Genomic DNA, 24,412 nt, shown 5'->3' on the forward strand with positions numbered 1-24,412 from the left:
TACACACTTTGATGTAAAACTTTCTAGTTTCTTAACCTGTTTTTTTCTCTTTTGCATAAACTGGTTGTTAAATCTTGTTTAAACTATACAGAAAACACTAAATTAATTTAAATTAATAAATTTGATAATAATAACTCATATCACTCATCTATTAGCAATACAAGATCAAAGTTGTTCTACTTTGGATAGAACCTCCTACTAGGATCTTTAGCATGATCTATTAGTAATGGTGCCGATTCAAATGGTCTCTCATATGTCTCTCTAAACTTGTTCATCCTGTCAAGTAAGTTTTTAGCTCCATATGAATCAAAAAACGGAAGGGACCTAGATAAAAACAGTATGGCTATCAGTACAGGAACACACACATTGGTTTACCACACTTGCTATCTATATGATGACAGACTTGTCAACTTGGTAAGCATATAGCCAGTTTTAGTGGTCACAATAAATGTCAACACTACACTAATGTATGTGGGTACATACATTAAATGTGGTCCAAGACCAATAACATCTTTATTACTAAGTGTATCTTGCAGAGAACAGACCTCTTTACAAAGTATATTAGCTAATTATTTGTATTAATTTTAGTAACTAGTTACCATACAATGTATTAAGCAAACAAAAAAACATCGTAGGAGAGGTTCCATTACATACGCTCTTACCCCCTCTGAAGGGTGGGAATCCTAGTCCAAATACTGCCCCAATATCTCCATCTACTGGTGTACTGAGATACCTTCTTGTAAACAAAAGATAGCCTCGTTAACAAATCGAGATATTAATCTTAACTGAACTTCTTCTACGTCGTGACTAAAAAATAAGAAACATTACAGTTTATTTTTATTGATATACAATTGTACATGGGAATCATTCTAACAGTTCACTTTGTTCTCATAGCATTATATACATACATTATATATATATATATATATTTTATATACATGTACAAACTACTTGTGAGTATGTGTATTATTAGATACCTTCCATTAATTGGTATACGATACTTCTCTAACAATGCCTCAGCTTCAGTGTTAACAGATTTGTTCTTCTTACCACTGTAAACATAGCAACCTTTACCAGATTTACGACCTGTAAACAAAAACATTATACTAACGAACATCATAATTACATACTTTCCAGTAATTAGCTCTGTTAACGAGATCTAGATTAATTTAATAGAGCAATATTACCAAGAATTCATGTGCATGACATGCTTTCCTCATTTTTCCTACTTAATATCTCTATTTAATCTAATCATCACATACTGTTTACTGCAAACTATTATCATTGTATATTACAAGTCTAACCTAGAAACCCTTCATTAACAAGATCTTGTAACACTTCTATATTAGAACCACCAAACCTGTTTACAAAACCAGTTATGTTGTTGCCTAGCAACACCATTGACTATACCTGACACCAAACTTAGAGCCAAGATCAGTAGACACATGCATAGCAACATCCAGACTACTTCGTCAGCTAATGTAGCCAGACCCACAGGAAAACCATATCCTTTGGAATACTTGTCTAAAGTCTGAGGACCCAGCCCCTCCTATTATGAGAGAAAAAATATTAAGTTTAGTTTAACATGTGTAGTTTCAATTTTATTTGTTGCTTTTAATTGTCACATACAACAATAGAAACACATTCTAAAGTCAATTAATATAATATAAACAAACAATGCAGCTAAAGTCAATTGTGAAATGTTTTGTACGTCAGGTAGTGAAATTTATCCGACACTTGTTTTGAAAATATTGATGTCACAAGTAAAGTCAATTAATATAATACAAACAAACATGCAGCTAAAAAGTCAATTAATATAATACAAACAAACAATGCAGCTAAAGTCAATTGTGAAATGTTTTGTACGTCAGGTAGTGAAATTTATCCAACACTTGTTTTGAAAATATTGATGTCACAAGTAAAACAATGATTTTTTTTAAAATTAGCACATTGTGACAATTATTATTATTTTAGTTTGTTTGGTGAATTTAAATAAGAATATTATCAACATTACTCTAACAAAACATTGAGGTCTCTTTCTCAATTTCCAGATAATTACAAAATGTTATATGGCAAAGAGACATCATTGTTATCTTTTGTTATAGCACTTGCAAAAGAAACTAAATGATTGATTACTATTTGTGTCAAACCATTAAAATATAATTGTATTTGTTGGTCTAAATAATGGAATAAAACAATGTGTATGAATATACATATATATACATATATATATATATATATATATATACATATAATATATATATATATATATATATATATATATATATATATATATATATATATATTATATATATATATATATATATATTATATATATATATATATATATATATATATATATTATATGTATATATAATATATAATAATATATATATATATATCATATATATATATATATATATATATATATACATATAATATATATATATATATATATATATATATATATAATTAGACCAGGGTCAAGGACAGAAGAATAGAATTCTCACTTTACTGTTGTTACTCCGAGTTTCACGCGTTATGCGATCATAAGACAACTATGTACTATTCTGTATGCAGGCTGATTGTATAGCATCAAGGTGCTAACTATGTCTTGTCCCTTGAGAATTGTGCTAAATAGTACTTGTTTTCATGTTGGCGTTTTGGCACTTTGATACAAGTTCGGACCTTTTGTTCAGGATGGCATTTTTGTCGGCGTTGATAATCGAGAGCTTTTCAGTTAGCCAAAGGTTGCACTGCTTTGTTTTCTTGGTGTAGCCCTGTGCTTTTTGGTTGATTGACCAGGTATTCTTGAAACTCCTCACCTTCTCTCTTCAGTTGCTTCGATAGTTCTGTGCTGTTTCCATATTTCTCGTGCTTGATTGATTGCATGTGGTTGGAATATTTTTGCTTGAAGGGGTGCTCAGTTAGGACTATGTACACCTTTGTTTCATTTCTGTTTGTGATTTCAACTTCTGCTTTATAGATGATATTGTTGGTCTGGCATTCGCCGTCTAGGAGGCAGAGATCTTTTTTTCTGGCAGTTACAGGGTTTCTGCATGCACTTGCTGATATCCTTCCAGACCTCATTATAGTGTGCCTTGATAATGCTGGCTAGATTTAGCATGCAGCTAACTTTGACGGTGTTTTTGTTGAATATTTCTGCAACCTTGAATTTTTCGGGAAATGCTTAGCGACCAGCTTTAGGAATCTTTGGCCTACATTCATTGGTACATTCTTGCTGAATGGTGGGTTAAACCAAATGATGTTGCGCTGCTTGTTTCACTTACTTTTTTTTGTTTGTTTGTCGTTGTAATGTAGATTTTGAGTAGCCACTGGATTTAAGTGCGTCTTCATAGAGGGGGACAGCTTGGTTGAAGATTTCTCTATCATATGAGATGTCAGAGATGCGTCTGCTGATCGAAGCAGGTAGGTTCTTGATGATGTTAGGTGAGTGGTTTGACTGCTTGTGGATATAAACTGGTATGTCGTTTGGCTTTCTGTAAGGGTAGTACTTCCCATTGTTCAAGTTTAGAGTGATGTGCAGGAAATTCACAACTTTTAGGTTGGTTTGGATAGTAATTCTGAGGTCCATCTCTTTGAAGATCTTTGTTATATCCTTTTTAATTTTGTCTGCTTTGCTGCCTGAGATGTTTTTGAAGACTGCCAGCCCATCATCTCTGTATAGGCCTATGTTGTTTTTATCATATTTGTTTGCAATGATGTTGAGTACGTAGATGCCAACCAGCTCACAGACTTCTGCTCCATCGTAGCTTCCCATCGTGACATCAGACAAAACTGTTTCCTTCTCATTTTATCCATGGCTTGCCTTTGTCAAAGAGTAAGGACTTCTTGGAATGGAAGATGATTTCAGTGTCTTGCTGTGATATTGCGGTATGTAGCTTAGCAAAATTGAGGACTGCTTTCAGTAGGTCTTCTGAGATCGAGGGATAAAATTCGACGATGGCGAAGCAGATGAAAGTGTATTTATTTTTTCTCATTGAGGCTTCTGAACCATTCAGTAATGGAGGCTGAGTTTTTTCACAGGTTGACTGTTGTGTTTTAACCTGACATTGTTGATGATATTGTCGAGGATTTTCTTGCTTATGATGCTTTTTGCCGGGCTTATCAATCTGCATGGTAGGTTGCTTTCAAAATTTAAGTGTTATAGTCTTCTTTTTTTGGTCATGATCTCTATCCAGTCTTCAATGTCCAGATTTTTTGCAATAGTCTTGGGTTCAGTGTTGATATCGTCAAACAAGTGTTCATTTGCAGATTTATAGTACTTGGTGATGTTTTCTCTGAGCAGCTTATTGTATTGGTACTTTTCGAGCAAGTAGAGATTCCTTGTTTTGACAGCAGGGATGAGCATTTCTTTGGAGTTTTTTATCTTTTTATGTCATTACTAAGGGTGGCTTGGAACTGCTTTTTTGAACTTGATATTCTTAATCATCTTGAGCAGGTCTTCCTCAAATGGTTTTACCTCGTCATTTGTGGTGGGACATTTCCTACTTTTGAACCTGAACATTTCTTCCTTTGGCTGCTTTTGTTCTAGGTCTCCGCTATTTTCCAGAAAGAAGAATGCTCTCCATCTCATCCTCTTGGTGACATTCTCAACTTTTTCGATCAGTCTCTTCTTGTAGCATTACCAGATGGTATAGGGATGTTCTTCAGAGAGTAGCTGAAATTAACACATCTTGGATGCTCCATGTAGAATAAAGTGCTCAACTGGGAACAGGAGTACTCTCCAACAGACCTAGATATTCCTAGTATATATATATAATTATATATACTGGTAGTCCAAACCATTACAGGGCTATTTCATATCAAACAAGAGTGTATATTTATTTATTAAACTGTTTCAAAATAGGAGTAGAACAACCATGTTGTAATATCACCAGAAAAACTATCCACTTCAAAGAAATACAGAGACAGACAGATGTCTGACTATGATTGAATTACCAGCCTACGCATAACCATGGAGATAAATGGATTAAATATGGCATGTCATATATACTGCGTATGTTGCAATATGTAATAAACAATAATTGGAAAGCACCATGAACTAATATTTACATATCTATTACAAGTAATGTATTAATTATTACTACATGAGCAACATGCCAATTAAATCACATCAAGTCAAAGCATTACATGTGGTATAGACAGCATGACAGGAAGATAAATGGAACAATTATTTTAAGAGTCTATATTAACTAATCTGATTACTTAATACAGAACTAAATTGATATAGCTTTTAGTTTTTTACACTAACTTGTAATAGTCTGATGGCCTCAGATAACATTGGACCTAGACAACGTGTAGTATAGAACCCAGGACCATCTCTCACTACAATAACGGTCTTGCCTTGTTTTAGACCAACATCAACAGCTGAAGCTGAGGGGGAGAGAGAGAGAGAGAGAGAGAGAGAGAGAGAGAGAGAGAGAGAGAGGCAGATATACAGAGGGAGAGACAAAGAAGGGAGAGAGAGAGAGGGTGGAGGGAAATCATAGATATTTCAAGCAATAACAAATATTCTCATTTACCTGATGCTTCTTTTGATGTTTTATCAGTAGTGACAATTTCCAACAATGGCATCTTGTCAACTGGTGAAAAATAATGCATACCAATAACCTGTAAATCAGGGTAATCAGAGTATATGTAACTAGATAAACCAGTCAAACCTGTTCTGGTCTCTTGCTTGCTTTAGCTATGTCAGAGATTGGAAGGGCGGAGGTGTTACTGGCAATAACACAATGGGCAGGGACAACTTCTTCTATCTCTTTGATCACTTATGCTTTATATTAAGATCTTCAAAAACAGCTTCAATTACCATGTCAGCTTGACCAAACCCCTAATGATGTGTGGATAAACAGATGTATGAATGTTACATGTACATGTATTTCTCTATGATACTATAAACTCCACCCACATGTACATGTACATGGAGCAAGGTTTCATCTAGAAAGTTGTTCAAGAGGAGGGGCAAATTCTGAGTATAGCTAAGTGAGGGGCAATAGGTATTACACTCTACTCCACCTTAAATACTTCCGAGGGTAAACAGGGAGAAGCATATGCCCCTCCCCATCACTATCCCCTAAATTAAAATCTGATGGAGTGTTTAATACATATAATAACTGAATTGAAACAAAAAATATCTAGCAGTGTGGTGTACATGTATGTGTGTCTGTGAGTGTGGATTATTGCAACCTGATAGTCCCAGTTTGTGTAGTCATGTTTGACATGGTACAATCTCGTTCAAAACTGGTCATAGCACGCTTTCTAACACGATCATTGAGACTAGAAAAAAATACATGCAATTACATGATAAATGGATGCATAGTCTGAAAATGGATGCATACCCTTTATAGACTTGTTGATATCCTCTTCCAAGGCCTTGTTCAGCAGTGTCTTTCAGTATGACTTTATATCCTTTCTGTAAACTAACCTGTAAACAATAACAAAAAGATTGTATACACACACACTAACCCAAATATACGCTATTGCCATAACTAGGTACCAAATAATCTTTTCAATCTTAATTACCAGTGATATATAGAGTAATGAACATACTGTTCTAGACAGCGTTCTAGACAGCATTAACATATACATAATAATACTAATGTCTTAACAAGCTTGTATGGGAAAGTCCTATTACATAACATTGTGACGTTGCAGGGAGAGACAAATTTTTCAAAGAAAAACTATCTCATGTTACACTCTCTAATTCAATTTTGTTCATTATGCTAGTTTTATTACATATCCAAATCAAATGATTTAAGTCTCGAGTCAACATAACAACATTATCATATTTCTTTATCAGGAAGTGTTGCACACAAATAATACAAGTACTGTACACAATATGATATGTACCTATACATGTCAATATTGTGTACCTGTGCTATACCAGCTCCCATTAGTCCAGCACCTAATACAGCTATTGTCTTTGTCTCTTGTGAGGGTTTACCAAAACGATTCTTCTTACACTGTGTCTGCCCAAAGAAAAGACTCTTGAGAGACTTTGATTCACTGGACATGCCTAGATCTCCAAACCCATAGATTCTGCTTCATATCCAGCAACTAGTCCTTGTTCTAGTCCAATACGAATACACTGGAGAGGGAGAAAGGAAAGGTGGAAGTGAAGGAGGGAGGGAGTAAGAAAAGTAGATTGGGTGAAAGGGGAAGGAAGTGAAGGAAGAGAGAGAGGGAGTGAGGAAGTGTCAACTAAATATAGAATTAACTGACATCCATTATTTAAGAGGAGCTGGATAGAGACCACTAGTTTGTTTCATAACTTTTCCTTTAGCTGTTTTTGAACACATAGTTACGAACCCACTTCTGGTTAGTTGTTAAGTTGTACGTCATTCCTTTCATATTGGTCCATTTATGTTCTCTAGATGGCAACTTCATTGCACCAGTAGCCAATGCCCTAGCAATAATACATATTGTCATGATATCGTTATTATGTTTGATTGTCTGTCTGTTTGTATGTCCTTCTACTGCAACTATTTATTTATCTCTTGACTCATCCATTCATTCATACTTTGCAATGTTGATTGCCACCTCCTCTAAATATTCCATTGTTTTTTCTTCAGGATTCTTTATACCTGGGCCTGTTGTAAAACAATACATCACAGTTTACATCCATTGTCATAAAAGAATCCAGTATTACAAATAAAGTCACACACACCCACATTGCTTACCTAAAGGATTTACCAGTAGATCAACTAGTCCAATCTTCTTTGCCTTATCAGCTCTTACATTTGAACCAGTAAGTACCATATTGAGAGCATCTGGCAGACCAACCTACATGAAACACATCACATTACAGCAATCTGTTAAGTTCAAAATACAATAACATAGGTAAGAAATTCCATTATTATTGAACTATTATTACAAGAAGTATCCTAAACATTGAACTTGTCCAAGTATCCTGAGGATTTCCAATGACAAAAGTACACATATAGACTAACCAGTCTAGGGAGTCTTTGAGTTCCACCAGCACCTGGTAAGAGTCCTAACAGGACTTCAGGTTGTCCCATGAAGGTCTTAGGATGTTTGGTGGCAATACGATAATGACATCCAAGGGCTACTTCCATTCCACCTCCCAGACATTGTCCGTTAATAGCAGCAACAATAGGCTTACTGCTGTCCTAAGAGTGAAATGAAATATGATTTAAATATAAATGGCAAAACAAATAAAGATTGGTAATACAGTGAAAACCTCTATTATACAAAAATACTAGAGACATTGGAAATTGCCCTTAACATGGACACACCCTCCATGCGGACATTGAATAATTAAGTATTAAGATAGGATTTGAACAGGTTAATTCAGAGACTAATTTGACAAGAGGCTCCACAGTATAACTACACATACAATATATAAATGTACCTACCTGTATTTTCTGTATCATAGCTTGACCATATCTTGAAAGTTCTGTAGCTACAAATCAGCTATTATTAATACATGTGTTAGTTTAGTATTAAATGAGTACCTCCTCAGCAGATTGTGCAGCATCTAACATACCAATGTCAGCACCTGCTATAAAACTACCTGGTTTAGCTGATATTAAAACACCAGCTATGACTTCAGGTGAGGCCAATAACTCCTCTGTTGTCTGAGAGAGAGGGAGAGGAAGGTAGGGAGAGAGAGAAAGAGGGAGAGGGAGAGAGAGAGGGGGAGAGGAGAGAGAGAGAGAGAGGGGGGGGGGGGGGGGGAGAGAGAGAGATGGACGACTATGACACAACACACTATTTAGTTTTAAAAATAATTTATAATTGGACTACATGTGACAGTTACTAATAAATAAATAAATATAGCAGATTAATTTTATTCACATAAATCGATCATATAATGAAAATACACAACACTTGCATTTACAAGAACAACTCTCACCTGTACAAGTTCTGCATTTAATTCTCTAGTTAATGTGTTCACCTAATAATCATAAATATCATTAAGTTTTAGTACATCTAAATTAATTAATTAATTAATTAATTAACTAGGTTCTCCTCTTTTCAGAGATAAGCACATTGGAAGTTACCATATAGTAAATGGTGGCAAAGTAAAGGTGACCTCACATCAGAGATATCATTAAAGAATGGTTCAACTACTGACAGTGTCTAGTCATTGTTATATATTACCTTAGAGTCTGCTTGGTTAAGGCGAACTAAAGCAACTCCATTTTTAACTTCTAGATGTACATGTTTACGAGATGCTACAGAAAAGATGATAGAAAAAATAGTACATTATTTAGTTGAATTATTGTACAGTAATATCAAAAGCTCCATCTCTTATTATAATACTGTGTGTTGTAGACTGAATCTAAATATTAAACTTAAACTCATAATTCTATGATTGTTTTGATTTGGAAAAGTCTATGACCAAATAATTATTATTTCCAGATAAAGGATATGAACTACATTTGAAATACAAAGGAATGTTGGAAATTCCTTAAAGTAATAAGCAGTCATAACAATTATATGAAATGAAACTATGCACAATCTCAAAAATCAAATAACATACATACATATGCACTGATTCTTTCATTATAATTATAGAAATACCATTTTTATTTATTAATATATTATTTGACACTATAAAATTACTGTTTGTACCCATTCACCTGCTGAAGAAGACCACCTGATCAAGGTGCGCACTAATTGGAGTAAAAGAACTTAATTATGTGTTAATATTGACAAATACTCTTATATTCTCTAACTAGTAATGTCGTACCTCCAAAAGTGCTCTGTATCCTACTAAGCTTTAAAATACTAGCCATTTCAATCCAAGGGAATCAACAGGCCATGTGGGTCTCCAATGTCATGTGAGTGTCACGTGCGCAGCCACAGGTCGTTCGGGTCAATTCAAGAAATGGCGTCTTCTTTAACTCGGTTTGCAAGCGTTAGGAGCTTATTTTCAATACCATACTGGAGACGCAGTATCTCAGCTGCCTATTACTCCAATGGTTCTCAAGAAAGACCCACTCCCAAAGGTATGTTGAATGCAAAAGCAACATTATTCTATTTAATGCCCATCCATACAAATAAACCTATATATAATTTGTTGCTAGCAACATCTGTATGTGATGTTGAGTATAAATTAGCAAATTTTCCAATAAATGAAGAGGAAATGACAGCTACAAGACATCCCTATAATTAGGATGGATAAAACCAATCCACCTGTATATACTAGTTGATATATTCTGCCAGAATGATGTCATATGTGACTCCTGATTTGCGTAATGTTTACTAGATGTACAATTCTGGTTGACCATTATTTCATCATGACTTTAATTATTTAATAATTCTCCATAATTACAGAGGGTACCATACCTACTGACTTAGAACAGGCCACAGGACTTGAGAAAAAAGAGATCGATGCTTTAATGGCTGGCGTAGAGGTACGTTCCTGTGTATGTCATTGGTCATACTAATGACTCTCTTATTAAGGACCCCTTCAATCTTGGCCTTAATCAAGGACCCTGGGGCACAAAAGCCAAGCCCACATTGGTACCCTCTATGTTTGAAGAGCGAATGGTTGGTTGTATATGTAAGTATTCTGTCATGTGGTTACTTGGTAATTTAATTATGTGGCTATTTAATTATCCATTGTTTAAACTGTCTATCTATTCAAGCCATTTATGCATCCATTTATTCAATTTACTGTCATTATATGTATCCATTCATTCTCACGTTAGTTGTTCATACATCCATTCATGTCATATATCTGTCCATCCGTTTCTCCAAGCATTCATTATTAGCATTCATTGTTCTTCAGGTGAACCAGATGCTACCTATATCACTTGGATGAATCTAAAGAAAGGACCAGCTCAACGTTGTGAATGCGGCCATTGGTACCAACTGATAGAGGCTAACCCAATGAAAGTCTAGTCTTTCAAGTACACAGCTCATTAAAAATCTCTAGTTCTAAGTTGATTTAGATAATGACATTAGCAAAGTTAACATTGGAACATGTACTCTACATGTAATGCATTTACTAATGATTAATATTGAAGTAGTTATTTTAAAGTTTATTGCTCAATTTGTGGATGTTGATATGTAAATATTGTAATAGTAAAGTTATTGTGGTTGATCTAAATCAACAGATACTTGTTTTTTGGTAGAACATAGTAAAGGACAGGATGTTAGGTAATAACTTGATATTTGTAATAAAATTTTCCCTATTATAATTATATGATGTTATTTTCATCCCATCATGATCACAATAATTGTAAGTGTTCATGATACAGTACATGTACATAATCATAATACATTTATTGATACATGTACTTCATAATACATTTATTTTGAGTACATATGTTTCATGATACATTTATTGAGTACATGTACTTCTTAATACATTTATTGAGTACATGTACTTCATAATACATTTATTGAGTACATGTACTTCATGATACATTTATTGAGTACATGTACTTCATGATACATTGATTGACTACATGTACTTCATAATACATTTATTGAGTACATGTACTTCATAATATTGAGTACATATGTTTCATGATACATTTATTGAGTACATGTACTTCTTAATACATTTATTGAGTACATGTACTTCATAATACATTTATTGAGTACATATGTTTCATGATACATTTATTGAGTACATATACTTCATGATACATTTATTGAGTACATGTACTTCATGATACATTGATTGAGTACATGTACTTCATGATACATTGATTGAGTACATGTACTTCATAATACATTTATTGAGTACTTGTACTTCATAATACATTTATTGAGTACATATGTTTCATGATACATTTATTGAGTACATTTACTTCTTAATACATTTATTGAGTACATGTACTTCATAATACATTTATTGAGTACATATGTTTCATGATACATTTATTGAGTACATGTACTTCATAATACATTTATTGAGTACATGTACTTCATGATACATTTATTGAGTACATGTACTTCATGATACATTGATTGAGTACATGTACTTCATAATACATTTATTGAGTACATGTACTTCATGATACATTGATTGACTACATGTACTTCATAATACATTTATTGAGTACATGTACTTCATGATACATTTATTGAGTACATGTACTTCATGATACATTGATTGACTACATGTACTTCATAATACATTTATTGAGTACATGTACTTCATAATATTGAGTACATATGTTTCATGATACATTTATTGAGTACATGTACTTCATAATACATTTATTGAGTACATATGTTTCATGATACATTTATTGAGTACATATACTTCATGATACATTTATTGAGTACATGTACTTCATGATACATTGATTGAGTACATGTACTTCATGATACATTTATTGAGTACATGTACTTCATAATACATTTATTGAGTACTTGTACTTCATAATACATTTATTGAGTACATATGTTTCATGATACATTTATTGAGTACATTTACTTCTTAATACATTTATTGAGTACATGTACTTCATAATACATTTATTGAGTACATATGTTTCATGATACATTTATTGAGTACATGTACTTCATAATACATTTATTGAGTACATGTACTTCATGATACATTTATTGAGTACATGTACTTCATGATACATTGATTGAGTACATGTACTTCATAATACATTTATTGAGTACATGTACTTTCATTAATGAGTACATATTATTGAGTACATATGTGTACTTCTTAATACATTTATTGAGTACATGTACTTCATAATACATTTATTGAGTACATGTACTTCATAATACATTTATTGAGTACATGTACTTCATGATACATTTATTGAGTACATGTACTTCATGATACATTTATTGAGTACATGTATCATGAAGCACATAACTTCTAAAACAGCTTTGGATTATATTTTAAATATCCTTACTTTAACGAAACTAAATTTTGAGCATTCGTTGAAGTTAGTAATACAACTGGAATTTACACGTGAAGATAATCCATATAATTATCATAATAACTTATTCCCTGGATATATAATATATACAAGTGTCATGTATGGATAGACATATTGTCAAAACATGACAATTTACTACTAGTACATGTACTGTCAATACAATGTCTGCCAAAAAGACAAGTACATTTTAAGTATACTGAATTAATGTTTGGTGTCTGTATAGCTATAACCATTTTGTCAGCATAATATTCAAAACAACTGCTATATCTATTAGTTGTAATTGGTTAATATTATATTAACATAATACAATGGAAATCATATTTTTGTTTATATATATTTTAAACTAAGACTGTTATAACTGTTACATTATCGGAAATTAATATTAGTAAATAAAATTTACTTTCAAATCAAAATGGGTGTAGTCAAACACAGGGACATTACCCAACATTGACATATGAAATTATTTGACTAAACCTGTACAAAAAATGGAAATAAAAATCCTACAAGTAGTGTTGATCCCAGACTGCCACACCCCGAGACTACCCTACAAGTTGATCTTATCTCTCTATTAAATCTTTGTGTAGTTTTTTTAAATTGAGTTTACTCAAAGTTTGTTGTTTGATCGTCCACACCTTCACTGACTAGTAGACTATTTAGTGGCACACACCTCTGGTTTATGGGAGTCTGGTATGTCCTCATCCTCCGCAATCATCACTAATTGACCACTTGTGGCCTCGCTGTATGTCAGAGGTACATGTAATTGAATAGCAATGATGTCTCTATACGGTCAAAGGCTATGTTTGCATTTCTGTACTGAATGATCTGTGGTTTTCTATATATGGATAAAGTAATAGGATTATCATGAAAAAGTCCCCTATTAGTTTGAATGATGCATGTTTTGATTAAATAAAAAATTCTTAATTGTGTTAAATCACTCTGATTACAACAAAGTTATTTTTATATATTTTTTTATTGATTGTATGAATACAATGTCTTTACGACTCGTTAATGTAATTTTTAATATTTAAGTGTTTTAAGATCATACTTGTTGATATCAGTTTAATATCATTGTTATTTCTAATTACACATACAAGCAATACGCTGTCAAAAATGCAATAACCCCCTCTCTCTCCCACCAAATACATGTACAAAAACATGTCAAACATTAAAAAATAGTGCCAAAAACGTGATGTACACTTACTGTAGGAATTTAATTATCAGCCACTGATGTGGAAGTATTTAGGGTCCATTTTATATGAGACCCTCCTTGTTGTTAAATATAATTAACATTGCGGACTTTTGGAATTACATATAGTAAATCCATTATTATTAGTACTATCTTAGAATATTACCTGCAACAATCACTATGTGCATGACACATTATGAAGGTCATGAAGTCATTGTTGATGTGATTCATTTTTCAGGTATGTCTTCAGTTGGTATTGGATGTGTCACTTAGTATAAATAGAAACCAAACATGTGATATTGCCTAATCAACACCAATTGAATCAACTCATAGTCTCATACCCAGACTGAGACGTTCTGTCTAGGTATGAGACTACACAATTTGCATCTTAAGGTTATTGAACAATTAACATTGACATTAATGTAAAATTTTTTATCATTTTCAACAGAGAGAAAGCAATACCTGCTTATAATAACTACTATAATTATTTCAGTTTTACCATTTCCTCTTCCTCATTATCAAATTAAGAAAGGAAGAAGGGACTTTTTGCAGTAACAGATCATCATTATCTTACCACTAATTACTTGAGTGCTGAGTTCACCTTGGTGACACTATTACACATGTTACTAATATTGTTAAATCATACATTCTTAACTGTGTGAAATGAACTGCTTGAAGGAAGTTGTCTCATCTGATTGACATTAATTTTAGCACATACATGTAGAATGACAAAACAACGAGGAGAATTAGTTAATTTCTGATGTTTTACTGAAACCTGTTTTTATATTAATCAAATTATATATTGATGCAATAATGTTTGCTCTATCTAGCATGTTGTAAATATAATCACTACTGTTGAGAGAAGGAGGGAGCAGGGGGACATACTCTCAGTGCCCCAATCTAGTAAGGACACCCCGTGCCCCAACAATAGCTATTGGTAAATGTTATTTTCTTGTCAAATCTATGTTAAAGACACAATGTCAGGTGGGATTTTGCAATGAAGATAGCTGGAATAAACCATGCATAAAGACTCTACACTGACTATACCATATATGATACAATAAAATTATAATGTACATGTAGTATATATGTCTTCTATAGTTTGTCTAGAGCCTCTCAACAGGCCTGAGTATAATCACTTATGTTGGAGTTATGAATTTGCTTTTTGATTGTAATAGTCAACTAATTACAAGTGGAATTGTGACAGTATTGTCTATAACCTATATTTAATAAAGCTATAATTGATTACAAGCATTGTCAATAAACAGCTCAAACTCTTACTGTGTACAAAAACATTTAAATTAGAATTATACAAGTCAACAGCTAATTATAACAGTTCATCACTACTTGCAATTGTATTACTTCACTCAGACATAACAGTTGACATTATATCAGTGATATATTGTAATATGTGTATAACTAAGCGTACACAGCCTGTCCTATTGGAAACTAATCTATTTTCTGGGAGCTGTTATTAATTGAAAAGAAAAATCGGTTTTTATTGATGATATAGTTCCAAGGAAGAGCAATATAGAAACAGGAAACAATACATGTACATACATCACATAACTAAGGAAAAATTCCTTACCCAGAAAAGCCTTATTTTCAATAGTACAGGCAGTATAAGTTGTTAAACAATACATGCATAATATACATACTATATAAGATACATACTATATATTATACATACTATATAATATACATACTATATAGGATACATACTATATAAATATACATACTATATATTATACATACTATATTAACATACTATATAATTATACATACTATATAATATACATACTATATAATATACATACTATATACATACATACTATATATTTACATACTATATAATACATGCTATATATTATACATACTATATATTATACATACTATATAATATACATACTATATATTATACATACTATATATATACATACTATATAATATACATACTATATAATAAAGAGCTGTATTTAGTGAAACCTCTATGCTTGGGAGCTCAGGTAGTTAGATAGTTAGTTATAATATACTAAACAAGGTCCATGCTAATATACTGGGAGTTTAAACTGGGTCCTGCCCTTATTATATAGAGGTACAAACATAGGGGTGGGGGGGACTGAAGCCCCCCTGATTTGCATTCAAGACTGTATTAACAGAACGGAATGCACTTTTTCAACCTTACTCCGACTAAAAAATTACCTATGAAGTACTATGACCCAAGAACAACTAAACCATGTCATAAACTTATTAGAAATAGCTAAAGAGTTTGTTTCCTTAATGACAGATGAATTAATTTTTTTGGTCATTTTGATGTTTAATAATATTATAATGCAACTAAATATAAGGTCAGCCCCCCCCCCCCCAACTTAAACTTCATTCCTACCCCTCTGGTACAAAGGTTGAACAATACACTATAAAGTACTACTTGAAAATGAATGACTTAATTCAAGTGTATCATTGCAGGCTTGCAGTTGCAGCTGTAATTATTATAATAATGCAGATGCTTAATTTTGATCACAAAAAGTGTAAGTTAATTCCCCTATTTATGTAATTCCATCCATATAAGTAGTCCTGATCAATACAAGATAAAAGTGTTGTGTAAATGATGTCATATATATAGTCTCTGTGTGTGTTGTTTTGTCAACTAATTAATATGTTTATATATATTTCACACTTCATATACAGAGTAAAAAGTTTTTTTATGACATAGACTAAAAATACATCAAATGACAGCAATGCACATTTATACATGTTTAGTTAACAAGTACATGACTTCCTATAATGTTCAGTATAATATGTATTGTAAGTAATTTCTGTTAATGCCATGTCATGTACATCAAAATGTTATTAATCAACTAAAGATGTTTCATTTAATGGATGCCAGAGCCCATTGTACACCTGTGCTAATAATGTGGTTGGTTATAACTAAAATATATACCCTATAAGGTCATGACAGTAATGTATCTGAAAGGTTTAGTCTTAACCAACAAGACTATACTGAGAAAAATGCTCATAAGGCCTGGACTCCATTTATTACAAGGAAATTGATATCTTTGATATGCCTGACCTCAGGACACGCATCATAAATAATATTTTTGTATAGCTATGAGCCAAAACTATAAATTTTTAAAATAGACCCTAATATTAACATACAAAGGTATATAGACAAAGATTTAATGTCAGATTGAATGTACAGCATTTTCTGCAAGGTTGGTCATCTACGACAGTAGGATTGATCAGGTCAAATGACTATACATAATAATAAGGCTGATCATATGCATGTCACATGACTATAACAAATTGATTGTGTCACATCACTATAATAAGTCGATCATATGCATGTCACATGACTATAACAGCAAAGTTGGTCACTGTCAGTGACTATAATTATTTAGTTAATGTTCTCTTTGCAAAAGAAAGTGAAATGTTGAAAAACAAAGGTTATCAGAAAAAGCAATGTTAAAAAGAAGTATAAAAAAGAAAGAAAACATGAAAACAAAGAGTAAGAAAAAATAATTGATAGAAATAACAATAATTTAATGCACAAACAATTATTAGCAGCTAGTAATATAAAAATACAAGTGAATCTAGTTCATTCAACATGGTGGCCATCTTGGTCCAGCTATCTCCTAATGAAGAAATACAGATATCAATTAATGTACATGTAATTACAAACAATAATCAATTAATGTACATGTAATTACAAACAATAATCAATAATGTACATGTAATTACAAACAATAATCAATTAATGTACATGTAATTACAATTAATCAACCCACAACATCAATGTCTAAGACAGACAATAAAGTCATTTTTAACAAGTACTATTATCTATATCATGTCTAGGGATAGTCCTATGATAAAACAACATGTCAAGGTATCAGGATAGATTTGGATAGCTTCTGTATGCAACCATATTGTTACTATAAATAGTAACAAGCATGTACATTTCTATATTTAGGTACTTAGGGTATATCATAAGTAATTTTAATTAGAACAGAGTATATCAAAGTACATCTAATACAAATATGTCTACAAAATATGTGTACAAAATTAATCTAAATTAGGCGTAAGAATGAAATAATAGATTAGATTACTAAAGCACATTATACATGTATGGATGTGGCTATTTGCCAAAGACACAGTTATGACAACAGCTAATGACACTGATATTAAGTTCCAAAAACAAGAAAACATTACCAAATTTGAACGGTTTCCATGGAACTATTTTAAAAAATTAATTAATTAAATATGTGTGTTGATAAAACATAACACATCGCTATGGCAACTAATGACTGAAGTTCCCCTTCAGTAAACTGGAACTATCTTATTCAAATGATACTTGTTCCTAATCTGCAAGTTTTCATTACTATAGCACATACATACTTAAGTACATGTCCTGATGAGTAGATATGTACAAACCTCAATGTATCAAATTTAGAATGCACAACCACAATTTAGACATACAACATTATGTTTACTACATTATACATGCCATTTATCCAAACATTACTAAGCAATAAGCATATCATATTAAAGCCATTTGTTCCCCAACAACTCTAGGTGATAGTGGACCCTACAAGGTACATTTATCACAGCATAGTATGACACTGACATTTGGTTACTCAATATATATATATATATATCAATAGACTGGTATGTTGTACATGTAAAAGTTAACGCATCCTCCTACATCATAAACATTAATAGTAAGAAGTAATAACGTCTTTACATAGTTCTAATTCCAAAGCTCTCATTTATCACACAACAGCACAGGCCTGTATCCAAGCAATATGGTAGTCTAAAATATATTAAGTGAAAAGTTAAACTAAATTGAGAGAAGCGACTATGTTTTCTAAATAATTTTCTATAGTCCTATGGATGCATCATTTAACATTGCTTACATCAGAATACCACAACAATGCATACCAAATGAAGAACACCTGTTGCTAGGCATATCACTATTCACAGGTATTAATCACAATTAGTGACATCACCTGTGGTAAGTGACCTACACAAATACACTGAACAAAGTCACTTTACATATGAATGTCCCTAAAATGACTTAGCCAGTTAAGGGAACATTTAACAGCAATGAGCTCTCGTCCCGATCAATAATGAGTCAGGTGTACATTACTAACTGTTGTTATGGGAACATCAACAACGTTATCGCGTTCTCAGAAGATGAGAGTCATTACATTATTCCCAAGTGGATTTCAACACTTAAAATCAATGCAGTGTCATTGACAATAAAATTATTGATACAAGGTGCATAGAATGCTATCATGTTTAGTCTTGTTTAGAAGCAGTTTATCAACAATGATGTGAGTATTGTAAAAGGTGTTTACTTTCAGTTTTGATCCGATGACACTAGCTGAACTAAATACGACGTCCCGTAAGCATAGAACACAAACATATCTTTAGATATACAAACTGTCAAAACTGTTATTGTTAGCAGTTTAGTCCCTTAAACAAATAGACGAATTCTTTCTGTGTCTATTATTACTTTAAAAAAGGCATTAGCTATTGGTTATCACTGTAAAAATTGAGGGATTTTTGTGTAAGAATTTCAATGACTTCAAGAAGCCAGCTAACAGGTATTGTACACTGTTTATTTTTAGGTGGTAAGTCTTGGAACTAGTGGGAACAGTTCCAATTGAAATTAACAAAGAAATCTGTGGAACTGGTCTCACCAATACTGTAAACAGGTTTGACCAGTTCTAAACCTGTGCTATATATATTAGTATGGGTGCTATTTTGTCTAATAATTGACAATAAAATGCATTATCACATGTAGTTATTATCAGATGTAGACCATTAAGAAATTGCTGATATTAAATGCAATACCAGTCAAAATATTTAGGATATCCCTATAATCAAGACAGTCATAATTACATTAATCACAATAATCAATAAACAGATTTCTAGATAATGACACTAGTTCTAAGATATCATAGGATCATTTTCAAGATCTTGATATAACAAGTAATGTAGACCTTCTCTACATAGTGACACTTATGACACCTTAAGATGTCACTAGTATACAGGTAGATAATATATGAATGTTGCTCACTACAACTAGTACACATACATTATTTTGTTACAATAGAACATGAAAGGAAAAAAGGATATCATTACAAGGTAGTGATTCAAAACAATCTTTTAAGGTAGTGCACATGATTTTTGTTCTTTTTGTTGGGAAAAATGTAGCTACAGCTAACATGTAAACAAAGGCTAATTTCCTTATAAGGGCATTTGGGTGTACAACTATACCTCTCTCTCTCTCAGCTAAGGATAAATTTACAGTAATTTCATCAACAAACATTAACTTACAAATAAGTTTCGGCCTTTGAAGATACTAAACTGGTCAAATAATTCTCTCAGTCGACCGTATGTTGGAGCTTGTTCTCGAGTCTTGAACTGTTGTAATAGATAGCGATACCTCCAACCAGAATCACCATTAGCTTGTCTACAAATACCTTCGACAGTGGATTTGTCAAATTGGAATATTTTTTTAGCTAATATGATCCAGTTATCAAAATCACGAGAGTGACCAGCATCACGATCGAAACGCTCAAAATCACACTGTGAGTATTCATCAATGAAGTCATCAGAGACGGTAACATTGTCGAGGGAAGGGTTAAAGAGTTCTTTTAGTATTTTATTCCCAAGGTTCATGAAGGGATCCCAGTATAATAGCTTTGATAATTGGATACAATGTTGATGGCTGATATCAAAAGTAGATGATAATCCTTCTAATAGTGGTTTTAAAAACCATCAAGATGCTATAAACAGGTACTTCACAGTGCTTGATGCTATCCAGTGGATAGCTGCGGAGAGCTGTCGGATCAATGAGGCCTTCTTGAACAGTTACATTAGGGCAAAATGTACTCTTGGTCTCCTGAATTTTTTTTTAATAACAGCTGCTCGTAATTTGATACATTCAATTTCGCTGCCAGGGCAACATCTCATAGCCAATACAAGGACCTACACAAAACAAAAAAGCACAGTTTAATCTCTCTTTATCTATCTATCAATCTATCCATTCATTCATCATCTATTCATCCATCTTCCCTACCTGTGAGTCTTCCTTCAATTCAACGTAGCTTTCAATGCCATTGTTATCAAACCAATGAATACCATTCTTCCAGAGATTACATTCTCGATTTAGTGCTGAAGAATTAGAACAATCATGTCTAACAACAGCAAAACTAAAAGCTATACGCAACAGAAGTGCATGAAGAAAACGAGACGGAAAATGCTGCAATTCCTATATGAAAATTGACAAGATAATAATCAGTAGCTTTGCCATACAATCAGACTGTCTACTCATACACACAGTGTATCCTCCCTCCCACACACTGTCTTTCATCAATTACATTTCACTTGGTCATCTATCCATCCTCAATTTAAAAACGTACCTCACTAACTTGCAGGCACCATCCAGTATAATAGAGAATCTATATAACAACAAAAAAGTCAATGTCAATTATATAAAATATATGACAGCTGGCTTTGAAGTACTGTGATATGCTTTTAATATTACTAAAACAGTGAAACCTGACTACATCAAATACTTATAAGAATATAAACAGAAGTGGAGAGTACAGTACTAACATGGGACTGACTCAAGTGTCTGACTTGTATCTTTTGAGATGTGCTATATATAATAAGCACATTATGATATGACAAAGTCTATTGGTATGCCTGAGGCAATAACTAATTGAATAAAACTCTGATCTGACTAACAGTTCAAATAAACACAAGCCATGATAGTGTTCATGATAATATCTGAATTCTTAATACCAACTTCACAACATTGTCATGAATTCAAATATTGGCAAAGAAATCTGTAAAATTCAATAAATTTATGAAAGTCTATTTTTCTACTTTATTTTACTTAAATAACATTAACTTCAACTACATTGTGTATCTGCATCATGTTATAAAAACTGACCGATCGTCAACATCAATATTCCAAATTTTGTCTGGATGATCAGTATCAATTAGGCAAGGAAAGAAGTAGTATTCATCTTTTAAAAAAATAGAGAAAAGGAAGATCAATAAATAAAGTAAAAGCTAACAATCACATAAATATCAGTACTTACTACATTTACTTAGGATAGCTACCATTAGTAAGCTCTAGACTAATCAATATCAGTACTTACTACATTTACTTAGGATAGCTACCATTAGTAAGCTCTAGACTAATCAACATCAGTACTTACTACAGTGACCTAGGATAGCTACCATTAGTAAGCTCTAGACTAATCAACATCAGTACTTACTACATTGACCTAGGATAGCTTACATTAGTAAGTTCTAGACTAGTGAATATCAGTACTTACTACAGTGACCTAGGATAGCAACCAAACAGTGACCTCTAGAGTAGTGAATATCAGTACTTACTGCAGTGACCTAGGATAATACTACCATTAGTAAGCTCTAGACTAGCGAATATCAATACTTATCATAGCTTCCATCAATACATATTTCAACTCACCATGACCATCAGTCTCCACATATTCATCTTGATGAGATTCAAATCCTGTAATTAGATGTAATATACCCTCGTCCTTGATCTCCTGACAAAACTCCAATCGTTCCATACACTGAGCAATGACCCGAGGATCTAAACCTTTAAACACTTCTCTAAGTCGAGAGAAGGTCACAATGCCATTGTTCGAGGCTAACTTATGTTCCTTGAAGTCACGAGGAGCAAACATCACACCTTGAATTTTACTCAGAAGAGTGCTGACTTCAAGAATAATAGTACTCTCTTTAATATTGGTGGGATTGCGTATAAACATTATATTGACTTTGTCACCTAGACTTTCACATAACTTGAACAACTTGTCCATTGCATATGGAAAAGGGGAATTGGACTGCCGTATCACATCGGATACCTCTTTGACTGTGCACATGACACGTCCTCGAAACATTGCAAATAAATAAACACTGAAGGCGTGACACAAAGACTGTCATCTTGTACATGAGCACGAAGGGAGCGACAGCTTTTTGTTAAGGTTTCACGAAGCTTGTCTTGAGTTGCTATTTTGTTACAATTGATAGGGAAAAAAACCTGCAAATGTAGTGAAGTGGGTTCAATGATCTTTTTAGAAAACCTTGGTATGTTATTGAGTATACGATGCTTGTAATGGTTGTCATATTGACTGGCAAGGACATCATAATGACTACCTACCACAACAATGTGAGGCTGAGAGACAAAGGAGGGTCGGTTATTTTCGATAAACTGGACCCAAAAATGCAATCTCAATTTGATACGTTCTTCATCTTTTTGAGAGATCAAAAACAATGATAAAAACTGGCGCAGAGACACACACACTATCGATAACAACTGAGTGACTACTGTAGTACTCACTGTGTCCGGCAAAATCGAAAAGTAAAACATGGCCAAATTCAGGATTGTTTTTCACTTCATGAGGTATAATACCAGCAGTACAAGGCTCGACTGTGAACTTTGGGTTTTTGTTGAAGGGAGGGAATATTCTAGGATTATAGGGCTGCTTTAGTGCTTCAACTAATGTACTCTTTCCACTAGCTGGATCTCCGACAACCAACATACGAATTATGCTATCTTCCAGTTGTTGAGGCGGTATATCAGGGAAGACATTGATTTGTGACTCTTTGGGATCAGCACCATGACGAATGAGAAGCTTCACAACTTCATGATCATAAGTAAGTTGGATGGCTGTCTGTCCATTTGGTCCAGGAATAGAGGGATTAATTTTAGCTTCTTCTAACAAGACTTTGACTACATTGATGCGACTATATTACAGGCCAAGTGGAGTGGAGTGCAGTTGTCTCGGTTACGAGAGTGAGGACTGCATCCTTGTTCGAGAATAAGGTAGCGTACAATATTGGGATGATTTTGTTGCGCAGCAGAATGAAGGGGTGTGTTCTGAAAGAAATCTCGAGCCATGGGATCACAATGTTGTTCAGTGATCAGATATATAACGATGTCTTTGTGGCCGTGTTGACAGGCTAAGTGAAGAAGTGTTTCACCCATACGTGTTGGATGAGACGGATTGCAATGCTGAACTTCAATCAAGTACTTCATGATACCTAGATGACCTTTGGTACATGCCGTATGTAGTGGAGTTTCTTCAAGTTGAGCAATACACTTAGGATCACAGTGAAGGTTTTCTATGAGAAACTGAACAATACATGGGTGACCACCAACACATGATAAATGCAATGGGGTGCTTCCGAGTCTATTTTTAGCTGAGGGGTCGAGTCGGATGGGCGGGGACGTTAGATACTTGACAATGTCTTCGTGACCATG

At 33.1% G+C, this 24,412-nt stretch overlaps 1 pseudogene; it reads right to left on the bottom strand.

Moving 5' to 3' along the window:
- Positions 1 to 176: 176 nt before the first annotated feature.
- Positions 177 to 23,048, bottom strand: LOC121392179 (annotated as a pseudogene).
- Between the last annotated feature and the right edge of the window lie 1,364 nt (positions 23,049 to 24,412).

The sequence above is a fragment of the Gigantopelta aegis genome, unplaced genomic scaffold (genome assembly GCF_016097555.1).
Source record: "Gigantopelta aegis isolate Gae_Host unplaced genomic scaffold, Gae_host_genome ctg3466_pilon_pilon, whole genome shotgun sequence".
In the NCBI taxonomy this organism is placed as follows: Eukaryota; Metazoa; Mollusca; class Gastropoda; order Neomphalida; family Peltospiridae; genus Gigantopelta; species Gigantopelta aegis.